Raw genomic sequence first — 18,561 nt, 5'->3', positions numbered from 1 at the left:
GAGTCGATTATAAAGGAATGTGATAGCAGAACACCTAGAGTCTATTATAAAGGATGTGATAGCAGAACACCGAGAGTCTATTATGAAGGATGTGATAGCAGAACAACTAGAGTCGATTATAAAGGATGTGATAGCAGAACACCTAGAGTCGATTATAAAGGATGTGATAGCAGAACACCTAGAGTCGATTATAAAGGATGTGATAGCAGAACACCTAGAGTCTATTATAAAGGATGTGATAGCAGAACACCTGGAGTCTATTATAAAGGATGTGATAGCAGAACACCTAGAGTCTATTATAAAGGATGTGATAGCAGAACACCTAGAGTCTATTAAAAAGGATGTGATGGCAGAACACCTAGAGTCGATTATAAAGGATGTGATAGCAGAACACCGAGAGTCTATTATGAAGGATGTGATAGCAGAACACCTAGAGTCTATTATAAAGGATGTGATAGCAGAACACCTAGAGTCTATTATAAAGGATGTGATAGCAGAACACCTAGAGTCTATTAAAAAGGATGTGATGGCAGAACACCTAGAGTCGATTATAAAGGATGTGATAGCAGAACACCGAGAGTCTATTATGAAGGATGTGATAGCAGAACACCTAGAGTCTATTATAAAGGATGTGATAGCAGAACACCTAGAGTCTATTATAAAGGATGTGATGGCAGAACACCTAGAGTCTATTATAAAGGATGTGATGGCAGAACACCTAGAGTCTATTATAAAGGATGTGATAGCAGAACACCCAGAAAACATAAACGGGTTTGGGCAAAGTAAGCATGGGTTTTACGAAAGGGAAGTCATGCTTAACAAATCCACTGGAGTTTTTTGAGGATGTAACCAGCAGACTACTGGCAGGGATTGGGAATTAGTTGACAGACAGGAAGCAGAGATTAGGAATAAATGGGTCTTTTTCTAGGTGGCAGGCAGGGACCAGTGGGGTACTGCAGGGATCTGTGTTTGGGCCCCAACTATTCACAATATATCTGAATGACTTGGGTGAGGGAAATAAATGTAACATTTCCAGGTTTGCAGATGACACAGAGCTGGGGGTGGGGTTTGGGTGGGATTGTGAGCTGTGAGGAGGATGCAAAGAGGCCCCCAATGTGATTTGGACAAGGTAGGTGAGTAGGCAAATGCGTGGCAGATGAAATATAAAGTGGATAAAAGTGAGGTTTTGCACTTTGGTTTTAAAATCAGAAAAGCAGATTATTATCTGAATGGTGATTGATTGGGAAAGGGGGAGGTGCAACGAGACCTGGGTGAAAGTAAGTATTCGGGTGCAGCAAGCAGTTTGGAAGGTGAATGGTATGTTGGCCTTCATTGCAAGAGGATTTGAGCAAGGATGTTTTACTGCAGTTATACTGGGTCTTGGTGAGACTTATCTGGAGTATTGTGTGCAGTTTTGGTCTCTTTGTCTTAGGAAGGTTGTTCTCGCCTTGTTTCCTGGGATAGTAGGATTGACATATGAGGAGAGATTGGGTCAAGTAGGCCTATATTCACTTTAGTTCAGAAGAATGAGAGGGGATCTCATAGAAACATATAAAATTCTAACAGGACTAATCATGCTGGATGCAGGGAGGATGTTCCCAATGGCTGGGGAGTCCAGAGCCAGGGGTCACAGTCTCAGGAGATGGGGTATGCCATTTAGAACTGAGTTGAGGAGAAATTTCTTCACTCAGAGGGTGGTGAACCTGTGGAATTCTCTACCGCAAAAGGCAGTGGAGGCCAAGTTATTAGATATATTCAAGAAGGAAATAGATATATTTCTTAATGCCAATGTGATCAACTGATATGGGGAGAATGTGGGAACAGGGCACTGAATTAGACAAACAGCCATGATCCCTATTTGAATGGCGGAGCTCGCCCACAGGGTCAAATGACCTACTCCTGTCCCTATTTTCTATGTTTCTGAATACAGCAAGATCCCACACTCACATCCAGCACGTAGACACATAGATGCAGAATGAATCCTACACTTAAACAGAACCAGAGTCTCAGAGATTGAGAATGAATCACAGTATAAAAACACAGTATTAGTAACTTCAGAATAAACCCTACATTCACACACAGGATCAGAGACTGAAAGTCCAGAATGTGGCCCACATTCATATACATATCATTAACCCTTATCCAATAGGTATGAGCTTCTTGCTCCCTGTGTGGACGAGGGCACAGGCTGCAGGGAGGATGAGCAAACTGACCACAGCACCGTGGTTCAGAGCGCTATTCAATGGGGAGATTAGTAATAGGGGATTGCAGATTTAGGGGAATAGATTCCATTCTCTGGCATCAATAACAGGGAGTCCCAAAGGCTGTGTTGCCGACGTAACTTGGAGTGGGAGGGAAAGGATCCAGCTGTCTTGGTCCACATGGGTAGGACAAGGAATCCGCTTCTGCTGAGGGCCTATGAGCAGCTCGGGGCTAAATTAAAAAGCAGAACCAGAAAGGTAATACTCTCCAGAATGCTACCAGAGCAATGTTCAAATTGGCGTAGGGTAAATCAGATTATAGAGGTAAACGTATGGCTCAAAGATTGGTGTGGGAGAAACGGGTTCCAATTCCTGGGGCACTGGCACCAGTACTGGGGAAGGAGAGAGCTGTTCCACTGGGACAGGCTTCATTTGGACCATGCTGGGACCAATGTCCTGGCGAATCATATAACTAGGGTTGTAGATAGGACTTTAAATTTATTAGTGTGGGGTGGGGGGTGGCGTTCAATTGAAGGGAAGTTTAAAAAATCAAAAAGGAATGAGAGAACAGAGGTGCAGAGTAGTGAAGAGGCAAACAGTAATCAAAGTATGACAGGAAGGTGCAGCTAATATAAGCAGCAGAGTTCAGCAGAAATTAGAACCAGAATGAATAATAATGATAAAAAGTCAAAGCCTCTTTGTCTGAATGCACACAGCATTTGGAACAAGATAGATCAGTTGGCGGCACAAATAGAAATAAATGAATGTGACTTGATAGCTATTACAGAGACGCAGTTGCAGGGTGACCAAGACTGGAAACTCAATATTCAAGGGTATACAATGTTCTGGAAAAATAGGCAAAAAGGAAAAGGAGGTGGGGTAGCTTTGTTAATAAAGGAAGGTATCAGTGTGGTGTTGAGTAGTGAAATAGGTGCAATAGATCATGATGTGGAATCGGTTTGGGTGGAAATAAGGAATAGCAAAGGGAAGAATTCACAGGTGGGAGTCATCCATAGGCCCCCGAAGAGCTGTCTCACTGTAGGACAAAGTATAAATCAGGAAATAATGGAGCTGTGTAAGAAGGGTGTTCCAACAGTCACGAATGATTTTAATCTGCATATTGACTGGACAAATCAGATTGGCAGAGGTAACATGGAAGGTGAATTTGTCGAGTACATCAGGGACTGTTACTTCGATCAATACATTGCAGAACATACCCAGGAACAGGCTATTTTGGATCTAGTAATGTGTAATGTGATAGGATTAACAAGAGATATTGTCGTTAAGGATCCTCTATGGGGTAGTGATCACAACATGGTAGAATTTCAAATTCAGTTTGAGGGCGAGCAACTCGGGTCTCAAACCAGTGTCCTCAACTTAAACAATGGCAATTGCTGTGGTATGAAGAAAGAGTTGTCTAAAGCAGGCTGGGAAAATGGACTAAGGGGAAGGTCAGTGGATGAGCAGTGGCAGACATTTAAACAGATATTTCATAATGCTGAGCAAAAATGTATCCAAATCAGAAAGAGAAGGATGAAGCATCTGTGGTTAATAAATGCTGCCAAGGAGAATATCCAATCAAAAACTAAGGCACACAAAGAGGCAAAAACTAGTGGTGGGCCAGGGGATTGGGAATATTTTAGGAATCAGCAACGGATGACTAAAAAGTTAATAAAGAGGGGGAACATTGATTCTGACAGTAAATTGGCAAGAAATATATAAACAAACAGCGAGAGCTTCTCCGGGTATATAAAAAGAACGAGAGTAGCTAAAGTGAGTGAGGGGACCTCAGAGGATGCAAAAGGAGAACTGATAATGGGGAACAGGGAAATGGCAAATAATTTATACCAATATTTTGCCTTGGTCTTCACACATTGCACATACTCACGCAGCAGATGTTGATAGCTGCAGAAAAAGGAAATGTGCACACAGACACCTATAAGGAACTGTAAGATGCAGATAAGAACACAAACTTACAGACCAGAAATCGAAAGATTCAGAGAAAAAAAAACCCATATCACACACTAGAGTTTGAAAGATACAGAATAAACCCACACTGTCAGACCTTAACTTTACAGGTACAACTTAAAACTGACACTCACATACCAGAAACCAACTGGTGCAAAGTGAAACTCAGTCAAGTAACAGCAACTGACAGGTACAGATCAAAAACCAGAATCATATCACAGAAAATAACAGGTACAGAATAAAACGACAGTCACATATCAGAATCTGGCAGGTAGAGAAATAAACCACCTTACTTTGCCATAAACTGCCAGGTACAGACTAAAACAGATATTCATTTACTATCAATGGACAGGTACAGATCTAATCCTTCATTCACTTAACAGAAGCAAAAAGGTATAGGATAAAGCATGTAGTCAAATTCCAAAGATTGAAAGATCCAGAATAAACCCACATTCACATACCAGAAACTGACAGGGAAAGATTGAAATCTTCACACATTTCAGAAAGTAACTGGTACAGAATAAATGCCACCCTCACATTGAGAAACTGGTTGATACAGATTGAAACACAGACTCGCACACTAGAAGCCAAAAGGTACAGATTAAAATCTCCATTCACATATCAGAAATTAGGAGATGAAGTATAAAAACCACACTTAACTACCAGAGACTGACAGACACAGAGTGAAATCCACAGTGAATTGTAAAAAATTTACAGTTAGAGAGGGAAAGTCTGTGATGCATAACAGAGAGTGACAGGGACAAAGAAAACCTAACAATTGGCACTTCAGACACTGACAAATACAGAGCAAAACATACACATAAGGAAGAAGATTCATATACCAGATACTGACAGATACAGACTAAAACTCGCACACAGGTAAAGGAAACTGAGAGGTTCAGAATAAAATTGGCACTCACATACCTGCGAATGACATGTACAAATTAAACCTCAGAGACATATGTCAGAAACTGGCATGTACAGATTAAAAATCACATTCACATCCGAGACAATGTAGAGATGTGGTGAAAAATCCACAATCAAAAACCAGAATGTACCCCTTACTCTTATAACAGATAGTGACAGTGACAGGATAAAAACCATAGCTACAAATTAGAAATTTAAGGGCACAGATTAAACCTTAAATTGGCCTACTGGACACTCAAAGATGAAGTGTGAACCCCCACTCATATTCCCAAGAATGGAATATTAACAGTCAAATCCACACTCACATACCCTAAACTGATGGGGACCAAGTACAAGCCAGACACACAGACACATCAAAATCTGAAAGATACAGAATAAGACGGTTCTCACATAAAACAGGTACAGATATACTCACACTCAAAATCAGAAACTGAGAGAGATAAATTGTAGACTAGGGAATTGAGAGGTAAACGTGCTGGGACCAGTTTTCTGGCAAACTGCATAACTCGGGAAGTAGAGAGGGCTTTGAACGAAACAAAGGGGTAGAGGGATCAAGCTTGGGTAGGTGCAACAAATCAAGGGGTAGAGTCAAGGTAAGAGAGCAGAATTGTAATATGGGAAATGAAGACCAGTGAATGGTGGAAGGGACAGAGAGAAAATAACCTAAGAACACAGCAACAGTCAACACGAGGTGTTACAAAGATAACAAAAATATAAGGCTCTGTATGTGAATGCACATAGCATTCATAACAAGGTAGAGGAACAGATAGTGCACATTGAAGTAAATCAATATGATATAATAGCCATTACAGAGACATGGTTGCAAGTTAACAATGGTTGGGTCCTGAATATTGAGGGGTATACAGCATTCAAGAAGAATAGGAAGCTAGGTAAAGGTGAAGGGGTTGCAATGTTAATCAAGGATGGCATTGGTGCAATAGTTAGAGATGACCTTGGTTCCGGAGATCAGGATGTAGAATCGGTTTGGGTGACAATGAGGAATAGTCGGGGAAAGAAGTCACTAGTAGGAGTTGTGTACTGGCCACCGAGTAATATTGATAATGTAGGGTGAAGTATACAAGAACAAATTTTGGGTGCTTGTGATAAAGGGATGGAAATAATAATGGGGATTTTATTCAACATATAAACTGGAAAAATGAGATTGGTTATAGCAGCCTGGACGAGGAGTTCATAGAATGCTTTTGAGATAGTTTCTTTGAGCAGTACATTCTGGAAGCAGGTTATATTAGATTTGGTATTGTGTAATTTGACAGGATTAATTAATGACCTCAGTGTAAAGGCACCTCTAGGTAGCAGCAACCACAATATGACTGAATTTTGCATCCAGTTTGAAATTGAGAGGAGTGGGTCTAAGACTAGTATTTTAAACTTAAATAAGGACAACTATGTGGGCATGAAAGCTGAGCTAGCTGAATTGAACTGGGTTACTAGGCTAGGAGATAAATCAATAGAGAAGCAGTAGCAGACATTGAAGGCGATATTTCTGAAAACTCAAAGGAATTATATCCCTACAGTAAAGTAAAATTCCAAGGGGAGGACCCACCATCCATTGTTAACTAAAGAAGTTAAGGATAGCCTCAACCTTAAGGAAAAAGCATATAATTGTGCAAAGACGAGTGGCAGGTCAGATGATTGGTTAGAATGTAATGAATGCAGAGAATGACTGAAAGGTTAATCAGGGGAAAATAAATTAGATTATGACAGCAAACTAGCTAGAAATGTAAAAACAGATAGCAAGAGTTTCCATAGGTATTTAAAAAGGAAAAGTGTAAGTAAAGTGAGTGTTGGTCCTTTAGAGAATGAGAATGGGGAGTTAATAGTAGATAATAAGGAAATGGTGGTTGAAATGAACAATTATTTGGCTTCTGTCTTCACTGGAGGATACACAAAATATTTCAGTAATAGCAGTAAATCAGGAGGTGGAAGGAAGAGAGGAACTTGGTGAAGTTACAATCACCAGGGAAGTGGTACTGAATAAACTGATGGAGCTGCTGGCTGACAAGTCTCTGGGTCCTGATGGGCTTCATCCTCGGGTCCTTAAAGTTATGGCTGCTGAAATAGTTGATTTGTTATTTTTTCAAGATTCGCTAGATTCTAGAAAGGTTCCATCAGACTGGAAAGTAGCAAATATAACCCTTCTATTCAAGAAGGTGGGGAGGCAGAAATTGGGTAACTATAGGATAGTTAGCTTGACCCCTGATTCAGGGAAGGTGTTAGAATTGATCATTAAGGAGGCTATAGCTGGGCCTTTAGAAAAACACAAGGTTATTGGAAATGTTCAGCATGGCGATGTGAAAGGAAAATCATGGTTAACCAAAGTGTTCGAGTTCTTTCAAGGAGGAAAATGCACTGGGGATAAAGGAGAGCCCATTGACATACAGTATTTGGTTTTCAAGAAGGCCTTTGTCAAGGTGTCACATGAAAGGTTATTGTGCAAAGCAGGAGTTCATGGTGTAGTGGGTAACTTAATTAGCATGGATAGAAGATTGGCTGGCTGACAGAAAACATTCTGATCGGGAGGATGTGATAAGTGGAGTAACACAGGGGTCTGTGCTGGGCCCACAACTTTTTACAATTTATATCCATAACCTAGATGAGGGGAGCAATGGCATGGCAGTTAAATTTGCAGATGACACACAGATCGGTAGGAAAGTGTGTTGTGAAGAGGACATAAGGAGGTTGCAGACCTTGATAGATGGTTGAGTGAGTGGTCAGAAATCTGGCAGATGAAGTGTAATGTGAAAAAATGTGAAGTTGTTCACTTTGTCGGGAAGATTAAAAAAACAAAGTATTACTTAAATGGAGAACAACTGCATAATTCCGAGGTGCAGAGGGATCTAGGTGTTCTGGTGCATGAGTCATGAAACGTTAGTATGCAGGTACAGCAAGTCATCAAGAAGGAAAATGGAATACTATCCTTTATCATGAGAGGAATTGAAAATAAATGTAAGAATGTTATGCTTCAGTTATACAGGGCATTGGTGTGACCACATCTTGAATACTGCGTGCAGTTTTAGTCTCCATATTTCAGGAAGGAAGTAAATGTGTTGGAGGTGTTTCACAGGAGGTTTATTAGATTGATACCTGGAATGAGTGGGTTGTCTTATGAGGAAAGGTTGGACAGACTGGGCTTTTCTTCACTGGAGTTTAGAAGAGTGAGGGGAGACTTGATTGAAGTGTATAACATCCTGAATGGTCTTGACAAGTGGATGGGGAAAGGATGTTTCCTCTTGTGGATGAGTTCAGAACTTGGGGATGCTGTTTTCGAATTAGGGGTCGCCATTTTAGGGATGAGATGAGATTTGTTTTCTCTCCGAGGGTTGTGCAACTTTGGAATTCTCTGCCTCAGAAGGTGGTGGAGGTGGGGTAATTGAATATTTTTAAGGCAGGGGTAGATAGGTTCTTGTTAGGCAAGGGAATCAAAGATTATTAGGCATAGATGGGAGTGTGGAATTCAACTCAGAACTTGATCAGCCATGAACAAATTGAATAGCGGAGCAAGCTCGAGCAGCTGAATGGTCTACTTCTGCTAATTCAGCAGGACTGGGGGACTGTTTGTAATATGCACTGTGAAGCAGGAACTGGTCCTGGAACATGGAGTGAGCCAGGGGAAAGGGAGAGGTCTTTCTCGGGCAGTGTCTAGACGGGGAGAGAGAGACAGAATATGATGAACTCGCTTTTCAGGATCATTGCTGATTTCTCTCTCCAAACTGTAATGAATGTTCCTGGTTCGGATTCAATATCTCACTGTTTGTTGTTGTTGGATAGTGAATTGGGTGGCAGAGTGGCACAGTGACTAGTACCGCAGCCTCACAGCTCCAGTGACATTGGTCCGGATCTTCATACTGCTTGTGTGGATTTTGCAACTTTTCCCTGTGACTGCATGGGTTTCCGCTGGGTGCTCTGGTTTCCTTCCACATGCCAAAGACTTGCAAGTTGATTGGTAAATTAGCCATTGCAAAAAAAAAAATGCCCCTGGTGCAGGTATGTTGTCGGAGAATAGTGGGGACTTGAGAGGGAAAAATGTGATTAATATAGGAATGGTATAAATGGGTGGTTGATGGTCAGGAAAGACTCGATCGGCTGAAGGGTCTGTTTAGGTATTGTATCTCTCTCTGAATGGTGGAAAAAAAATGGCTGAATAATGTGGACACGGCAGATTTTCAAAGACTGTCTATTGCAGGATCAGGAGAGGAGATTAAGGACACTTTTTAAAACAGTTATTACTTCTTGTCCGTTGAACAATTGGACATGAAAATAGAACTCTGGCTTGTGCAAATGTCACTTCTCCATTGAGTCGTCTGAGTCATTGAGCACTGCGGGGCATGGGTTGTTTCTGAATGTCACAACATTGCTGTCAAACTGCTCCAAATACCTGGGAAACAGAAGCAGAGTGCTGCAGTACTGCAGTGGACTCAGACACTGACCTGCTTATGTGTGAACTTTCCTTTTGTGATTGCTCAGAATGATTATTATTGAAAATATTACATTGATCACTTTTGTGTCTTCTCACTCACCTGTTCTTCAAGTGTAAGAGTTACCTTTCTTTTCTGCCAGGCAAACACTCGAAGGAACCAGAACGAAAGTCATGACACATCAATAGATGGAAAAGTACCTCCAGCTCGTTCCAACACATATTAGGTACAGTATCAGTCACAAAGCACAGTGACATGGTCAGGTCATCATTTCCACTGTAACAAACAAAAGAAGTAGTCAGACCCAGACTGATCCCAAAGAGACACATTATCAATCCAATAGTCAAACAGAGCATAGAGATAGTATTTGTTTCTATTTCTCTCCAATTGACTGATAGTTACATGATTCACAGTCCAAAAACACACACATTATCAGATTTGAATACACTGTGTCACCTTGGCTACAATTCAAATACCAAATCTTAAACAGAACAGACAAAATGTACCTGATTGAAAGCTACAGAATGAATCCCAATAACATACCCCACAATATAAACTGAGCTACAAATTACACACCAGTGTAAACATGTCACTAAGGGTCAGACAAAAACATACATGATTAGTTAATTTACTACAAACCGATGGAATTTAACATTACATGTCAGGTCATACTCTAAAATTGAAAGATTGTCATTCACAATTGCTTTTGCAGAGATACAAATTGGATAAAAAGCTACAACTCACCAACAAGAATTGAATAAAACCTACAGCAATAAAATATTGTTAATCCATATTTTAAATTCAACACAAGTAAACACATATTGATACATTAACGTGTGAAACAAAGAGTTGTCACCACAATGCCTGAGATACATATGAAGTACCGGATATTCCAAAATTCTGTAGACTCTGGAGCAGTTCGTACAGATTGGAGGGTGGAAAATGTAACCTCACTATTTAAAACAAGGAGGGAGAGAAAAAAAAGGAATTACAGACGAGTGAACCTTGCATCAGTCGTGGGGAAAATGCTGGAGTCTATTATAAAGGATGTGATAGTTTTACGAAAGAGAAGTCATGCTTAACAAATCCACTGGAGTTTTTTGAGGATGGAACTAGAAAACTAGATAAGGGAGAACTAGTTGATGTGGTGCATTTGGATTTTCAGAAGGCTTTTGACAAGGTCCCACATAAGAGGTTAGTGTGCAAAATTAAAGCACATGGGATTGGGGGTAATATACTGGCAGGGATTGGGAATTAGTTGACAGACAGGAAACAGAGTAGGAATAAATGGGTATATTTCTGGGTGGCAGGCAGGGTCCAGTGGGGTACTGCAGGAAACTGTGCTTGAGCCCCAGCTATTCACAATATATCTTAGAGACTTGGATGAGGGAAGTAAATGTAACATTTCCAGGTTTGCAGATGACACAGAGCTGGGGGTGGGGTTTGGGGGGTGGATTGTGAGCTGTGAGGAGGATGCAAAAGGCTTCAATGTGATTTGGACAAGTTGGGTGAGTTGGCAACTGTGTGGCAGATGAAATATAAATAGGATAAAAGTGAAGTTATCCACTTTGGTTTTAAAACAGTAAAGCAGATTATTATCTGAATAGTGATAGATAGGGAAAGGGGGAGGTGCAACGAGACCTGGGTGTCCTTGCACATCAATCACTGAAAGCAAGCATTCAGGTGCAGCAAGCAATTTGGAAGGAAAATGGTCTGTTGGCCTTCGTTGCAAGAGGATTTCAGTATCGGAGCACAGATGTCATACTGCAGTTATACAAGGCCTTGGTGAGACTCATCTGGAGTATTTAGAGTCATAGAGTGATGCAGCACTGAACCAGGCCCTTTGGGCAACCGAGTCTGTGCTGACCAACAACCACCCATTTTTATACTAATCCTACATTAACCCCATCCGACCAACAATCACCTATTTATACTAATCCTACATTTATCCCATATTCCCTACCTCTAACCACCTTCCCGACCACCAACCTATACTAGTGGCAATTTACAATGGGAAATTTACCTATCAACCTGCAAGTCTTTGGCTGTGGGAGAAAATCAGAGCACCCAGCGGAGACCCACATGGTCACAGGAAGAACTTGCAAACTCCGCACAAGCAGTACCCAGAACCAAGTCCATGTCACTGGAGCTGTGAGGCTGTGGTGCTAACCACCATGCCGCCGTATTGTGTGCAGTTTTGGTCTATTTATCTTAGGAATTTTGTTCTCGCCTTGGTTCCTGGGATGGCAGGATTGATGTACGAGGAGAGATTGGGTCAAGTAGGCCTACATTTACTTTGGTTTAGAAGAATGAGAGGGGATCTCATAGAAACCAATAGAATTCTAACAGGATACATGCTGAATGCAGGGAGGATGTTCCCGATGGCTGGGGAGTCCAGAACCAGGGCTCACAGTCTCAGGATACGGGGTATAGAACAGTACAGCACAGTGGCGCAGTGGTTAGCACCGCAGCCTCACAGCTCCAGCGACCCAGGTTCAATTCTGGGTACTGCCTGTGTGGAGTTTGCAAGTTCTCCCTGTGTCTGTGTGGGTTTCCTCCGGGTGCTCTGGTTTCCTCCCACATGCCAAAGACTTGCAGGTTGCTCGGTTAATTGGCCAATATAAATTGCCCCGAGTATAGGGAGGTGGTAGGGAAATATAGGGACAGGTGGGGATGTGGTAGGAATATGGGATTCGTGTAGGATTAGTATAAATGGGTGGTTGATGGTCGGCACAGACTCGGTGGGCCGAAGGGCCTGTTTCAGTGCTGTATCTCCAAACTAAACTAAACAATACAGGCCCTTCGGCCCACGATGTTGTGCCGAACCTTTAACCTACTCTAAGATCAAACTACCTGCATACCCTTCTTTCTACTATCATCCATGTACCTATCCAAGAGTGGCTTAAATGTTCCCAATGTATCTGCTTCTACTCCCAGCACTGGCAGTGCATTCCACGCACCCACCACTCTCTGTGTAAAGACCCGACCTCTGACATCTCCCCGAAACCTTCCTCCAATCACCTTAAAATTATGCCCCCTGGTGATGGCCCTTTCCACCCTGGGAAAAAGTCTCTGGCTATCCACTCTTATCTATACCTCTGATCATCTTGTACCCCTCTATCAAGTCACCTCTCATCCTTCTTTGCTCCAATGAGAAAAGCCCTAGCTTCCTCAACCTTTCTTCGTAAGACATGCCCTCCAGTCCAGGCAGCATCCTGGTAAATCTCTTCTGCACCCTCTCTAAAGCTTCCACATCCTTCCTATAATGAGGCGACCAGAACTGAACACAATATTCCAAGTGTGGTCTAACCAGGGCTTTGTAGAGCTGCAGCATAGCCTCGCGGCTCTTAAACTCAATCCCCCTGTTAATGAAAGCCAACACACCATACGCCTTTTAACAACCCTTATCAACTTGGGTGGCAACTTTGAGCGATCTATGGACATGGACCCCAAGATCCCTCTGTTCCTCCACACTACCAAGAATCCTGTCTTTAAGCCTGTATTCTGCATTCAAATTCGACCTTCCAAAATGAATCACTTCACACTTTTCCAGGTTGAACTCCATCTGCCACTTCTCAGCCCAGCTCTGCATCCTGTCAATGTCCCGTTGCAACCTACAACAGCCTTCCACACTATCCACAACTCCAGCAATCTTCGTGTCTTCGGCAAACTTGGTCACCCAGCCTTCCACTTCCTCATCCAAGTCATTTATAAAAATCACAATGAGCAGAGGTTCCAGAACAGATCTCTGTGGAACACCACTGGTCACCGAGCTCCAGGCTGAATACTTTCCATCTACTACCACCCTCTGTCTTCTGTGGGCCAGCCAAAAACCAGAATAGATCAATAAATCAAATGGCAGATACAGCATGAATCCCAACTTCCCATTGCAGTGACTGACCTGCACAGAGTAAAACAATCATCTATTTAGCAGAAGTTAACAAGCACCCTTCAAATGTACACTCACAGAGTAGTAACTGTCAGTTCAAGGCAGAAGCAGATTCATACAGAACAAGATGAAAGATACAATGTGAACCTCATACTTAAATACCAGAAGCTGATGGGTATACAGTAAAACTTGCAATAGGATACCAGACACAGACAGATAGATAAAAGACAATATCACATAGCAGAATCTGACAAGTGCAGAGTAAACTGTATAGTAGCATATCAGAGAGTGACCGTAAATGTGTAAATCAAGCACTACCATAAACCAACATGTACAGAATAATGACCATCCTCACAAGAGTGATTCTGATAGATACAGGGGAAATGTTACACTCACCATCGATGCACAGAAACAGAATACAACATATATACATAAAGTAACTGAGGTACATAGCAAAATCCACATTAAGAAACATACAGGGAAAGTAAAACACATACTCACAAATCATGCACAGACAAAAGCCACATTCACATTACAGAGACTGGCAGATACAGAGTAAAACCCACAATCAATTACCACAAACAAAATGTTACAGAATAAAACAGATATTTGCATTGCAGTAACTGACAACATGCTAGGTAAAATCCACATTTACAGATCAGAAACCAAAGGTTAAAGATTAATCCCACATTCATTTGCCAGAATATACGATGTACAGTGGAAATGAAAACAGAAAATGCTGGAAATAATCTGCAAGTCTGGCAGCACCTGCAGAGAGAGAAAGTGAGTTAACATTTCAGGTCAATGACCTTCGATCAGAACGGACCTTTCTGATGAAAGACCATTGACCAGAATGGTTATCTCTGTTTCTGTCTCCACAGATGCTGGCAGGCCTGCTGAGTATCTGTGGAGAATGACTGCAGAATTCTGAGGTACAGAGGGATCCAGGTGTTCTTGTGCTTGAGTCACAAAAAGTTAGTATGCAGGTATGGCAAATCACAAAGGCAATTGGAAAGTTATCCTTTATTACAACAGGAATTGAAAATTAATCTAAGGATGTTATGCTTCAGTTATACGGGGCTTTGGTGAGACCACAGCTCGAATACTGTGTGCAGTTTTGGTCTCCATATTTAAGGAAGGAAGTAAATGTGTTGGAGGTGTTTCAGAGGAGGTTTATTAGATTGATACCTGGAATGTGTGGATGTCTTATGAGGAAAGGTTGGACAGACTGGGTTAGTTTTCACTTGAGTTTAGAAGAGTGAGGGGAGACTTGATTGTAGTGTATAAGATCCTGAATGGTCTTGACAAGTGGATGGGGAAAGGATGTTTCCTCTTGTGGATGAGTTCAGAAATCGGGGGCGCTGCTTTAAAAGTATGGGTCACACTTTTAGGACCGAGATGAGGAGATTTTTTTTCCCTCTGAGGTTTGTGAGACTTTGAAATTCAGTGCTTTAGAAGGTGGTGGAGGCGGTGTCAATGAATATATTATTTTTCAGTCAGGTATTGATAGATTCTTGTTAGGCAAGGGAATCAAAGATTATTGGGAGGAGATCGGAGTGTGGAATTCAAGTCAGAAACAGATCAGCCATGATTTAATGTAAGAAGCAGGAAGTTTAGAGTGGATTTGAGAATTTTTTTTTAAATTTCATTTTCACCCAAATGGTGGTTGGAACCTGGAACACATTACCTGAAAGGGGTGGTAGAGGCAGGACCCCACACAACATTTAAGAAGTATTTAGATATACATTTGAAAGGCCATAGCATACAAGGCGATGGGCCAAGTACTGGAAAATGGGATTAGAATAGATCACTGATTGTGCCTGTGCCGGCCATCAATGTGTCTAAGGGCCTGTTTCTGTGCTGTATAACTCTATGACTCTATCTCTCGATGACAAATACAAAGTAAAACCAACATTCACATCGCAGAACTTGGCAGATTGAAAGCAAATCCACCATACAGTTCAGCAGAAACTGACAGAACAGAAAGAACACATAATCACATACCATAAATTGGCATAGAGAATAAAATTCACATGCCCGTACCAGAAATTAACTTGTCCAGATGAAAATCCATAATCATACAGCAGAGAGTGAGCTGTACTATTAAACCCAGCTTCTGACACTTGAGGCTAACATGCACAGAGTAAAAACAATGCTCATGTCTCATACCAGAAACGGCCAGCCGTAGATCACAACCCACACTCACATATCAGAACGGGCAGGTACAGTGTAAAATATCTCTTAATGAACCACTGACAGGGACGTGATACAGACCACATTCATTCATCAGAAACTTACAGATACAGATAATAAACAGTACTTACATACAACAGATTGAAAGGAACAGGTTAAAACCCATCCTTATATGAAGACGTCTGATGGGTACAGAACACAGGTGAGGTCTCCAAACCAGAGACTGACATGTCGAGTGAAAACAACGCTGACGTGTCATCAATTAACATGTGCAGTGTAAAGCTACACAAAAATGTCACTTACTAACAGATACAGAGACAAAACCAAACAACCTTTCATACCAGAAACTGACAGGTGCAGATTAAAATCCAAATTCACAATTCAGAAATTGACAGATAAAGAGAAACGCCCAGACTCCAAAATCAGATATTAACAGATGCATAACAAAACCCACACTCACTCAGCAGAAGCTCATAGGTACAGAACAAAACCCATAATCACCCACTTTGAAACTGAATGTTACAGAGAAAGAAAAAAGAAACAGAATCACCTGTTGAAGATCGAAATTACTGAATTAAATCACAAAATCATTGACTATTGATTGACCAATATGGAGTAAAAGTCACAGTTAAATATCACATACTGATGGGCACAGAATGAAACCCACACTCACATGTCCTGCAGGGAAAGACAAACATGACACGACCCAGAATGTCCATGCACTTCCTCCTGCCATATTCCGTATATATGACCAAATAGATTCTTTTGTTAACAGCTCAAAAACATCATCGCTGCCAGTGTTATCATATTATATTTGATCAACTCTTTCCACTCCACAACCCTCCATATTTTTTCAGACCTGTCTTGCTGAATATTTGTAGCCAGTAATAATAAGTTCCCATGCCTCGCCTAGTTTCAGCCAGAATTATGTAATTGCCACTATATAAATCTTTCATGTGGTTACTTGTGGCTGCAGCTGACCAACCTTATTTGGCACGCAACATAGATTTAAAGACTTGCACTTCAATGCTTGCACTTGCCCATGTCTGACCCCAACTATACTGGACGGTTCCGTCCTGGTGATGGACGGAAGTGCAGCAGGGACGGTACATCCTGATAAGGAATGGAAGTGTTGAGAAATTATATGTACAGAGTGAAAAAATAGACGTGTTTGTACCAGCAAAATGGAAATGGTTGAAGAGACAGAGGGACTGAGAAAGTCATGGTTAAGGGTGGGCAAAGGGGTTTGGACGATCTGACTGCTGCGTCAGTTTGTGACTGTGATAGGCATGAAATGTGATTGGTTACTTTAGATATCCAATCAGACAGATTTAGCCTTGAGTTTTAGTTTTAGGCATACAGCACTGAAACAGGCCCTTCGTCCCACCGAGTCTGTGCCGACCATCAACCATCCATTTATACTAATTCTACACTAATTCCATATTCCTACCACATCCCCACCTATTTTTATAATGGCCAATTAACCTATCAACCAGCATGTGGGAGGAAACCGGAGCATCCGGAGGAAAACCACGCAGACACAGGGAGAACTTGCAAACTCCACACAGGCAGTGCCGGGAATTGAACTCGGGTCACTGGAGCTGTGAGGCTGCGGTGCGAACCACTGCGCCACTGTGCCGCCCAACATCAGGCAGTGACATCATTGTAAACCAGCCAATCATGAGCATCGTCTTCTGCCATCCTTCATTAGCATAGGTCTCTGGGGATGTCTATAAAATGCGAGCTTGGAGCGAAATTTCGGTTATTCTGTGTCTGAAGTTGATCGTGATCATGGTTGACGAGAAGAAAACAGCAGCACCTTCCAAGAAGGGCGCCAAGAAAGTTCAGAAGAAGGCGCCACCAAAGGGCAGCAAGAAACGGAGAAAATCCAGGAAAGAAAGTTACTCCATCTACGTGTACAAAGTGATGAAGCAGGTTCACCCTGACACCGGCATCTCCTCCAAGGCCATGAGCATCATGAATTCGTTTGTGAATGATATTTTCGAGCGAATCGCGGGTGAGGCTTCCCGCCTGGCCCATTACAACAAACGCAGCACCATCAGCTCCCGGGAGATCCAGACCGCCGTGCGCCTGCTGCTGCCCGGGGAGCTGGCCAAACACGCCGTGTCGGAAGGTACAAAGGCGGTCACCAAGTACACCAGCTCCAAGTAAATATCTGCAATGTACTGAAACACACCCAAAACACAAAAAGGCTCTTTTAAGAGCCACCCACAACTTCTCTGAAATAGCTACAAGATCATCATGATTATCGAATTCTTATTATGTTAATACGAATGCTCTGCAACTTTTTGATGGCGGTTGTATTCTCTGTTTAAATCCGGTCAATTTAAAGATGTTCTCAGTTACCTGGTTGCCGTGTTGAAGTTTGACTATATTTACGAATAAGTACATTTGTTTTACAAATATATTGGCTGGCCGTCCGCAACGACGAGGAGCTGAACAAGCTGCTGGGAGGGGTGACCATCGCTCAGGGCGGGGTGCTGCCTAATATCCAGGCCGTGCTGCTGCCCAAGAAAACCAGCGCTCCGAGCACGAAGGGCAAGTGAAGCGGCCTGACTTGAATCTGTGAACCCAAAGGCTCTTTTCAGAGCCACCCACTTTATCTGTGAAAGGGCTGGTTACTGTCTGAGAGACTGTAATATTATACTGTTATCGTTGTTTTGTGTTGGAATGAAGTGTACTGGATTTTGGCATTTAGTTGCTCATCAGATGAAATACATTCTAATTCCCTCAGACCCTATTGGAAAGGCACTTTTACCATTCTACCCTTTATGTACCACAAACATTTGTTCAGTCCTACATTTGTTCAGTCCTATTAAAATGCGCTGTGCACATTGGTATCGCTACAGCAGACACGTCATGAAATCACCAGCTGCCGGATGCAGACAAAAGTATTTGTCTCCCGGCTTTGAGTAAATAAGTGGTC

The 18,561-nt window shown here is 42.0% G+C and overlaps 1 pseudogene; it reads left to right on the top strand.

The window, feature by feature from the left end:
- The first annotated feature begins 706 nt into the window (after positions 1-706).
- Positions 707-17,836, top strand: LOC137356389 (histone H2B 5-like; annotated as a pseudogene).
- Positions 17,837-18,561: the final 725 nt, after the last annotated feature.

The sequence above is a fragment of the Heterodontus francisci genome, chromosome 45 (assembly GCF_036365525.1).
Source record: "Heterodontus francisci isolate sHetFra1 chromosome 45, sHetFra1.hap1, whole genome shotgun sequence".
Taxonomy (NCBI): Eukaryota; Metazoa; Chordata; class Chondrichthyes; order Heterodontiformes; family Heterodontidae; genus Heterodontus; species Heterodontus francisci.
Note: the sequence above shows the minus strand (reverse complement) of the source record. Positions and strands in the feature narration are given on the sequence as shown.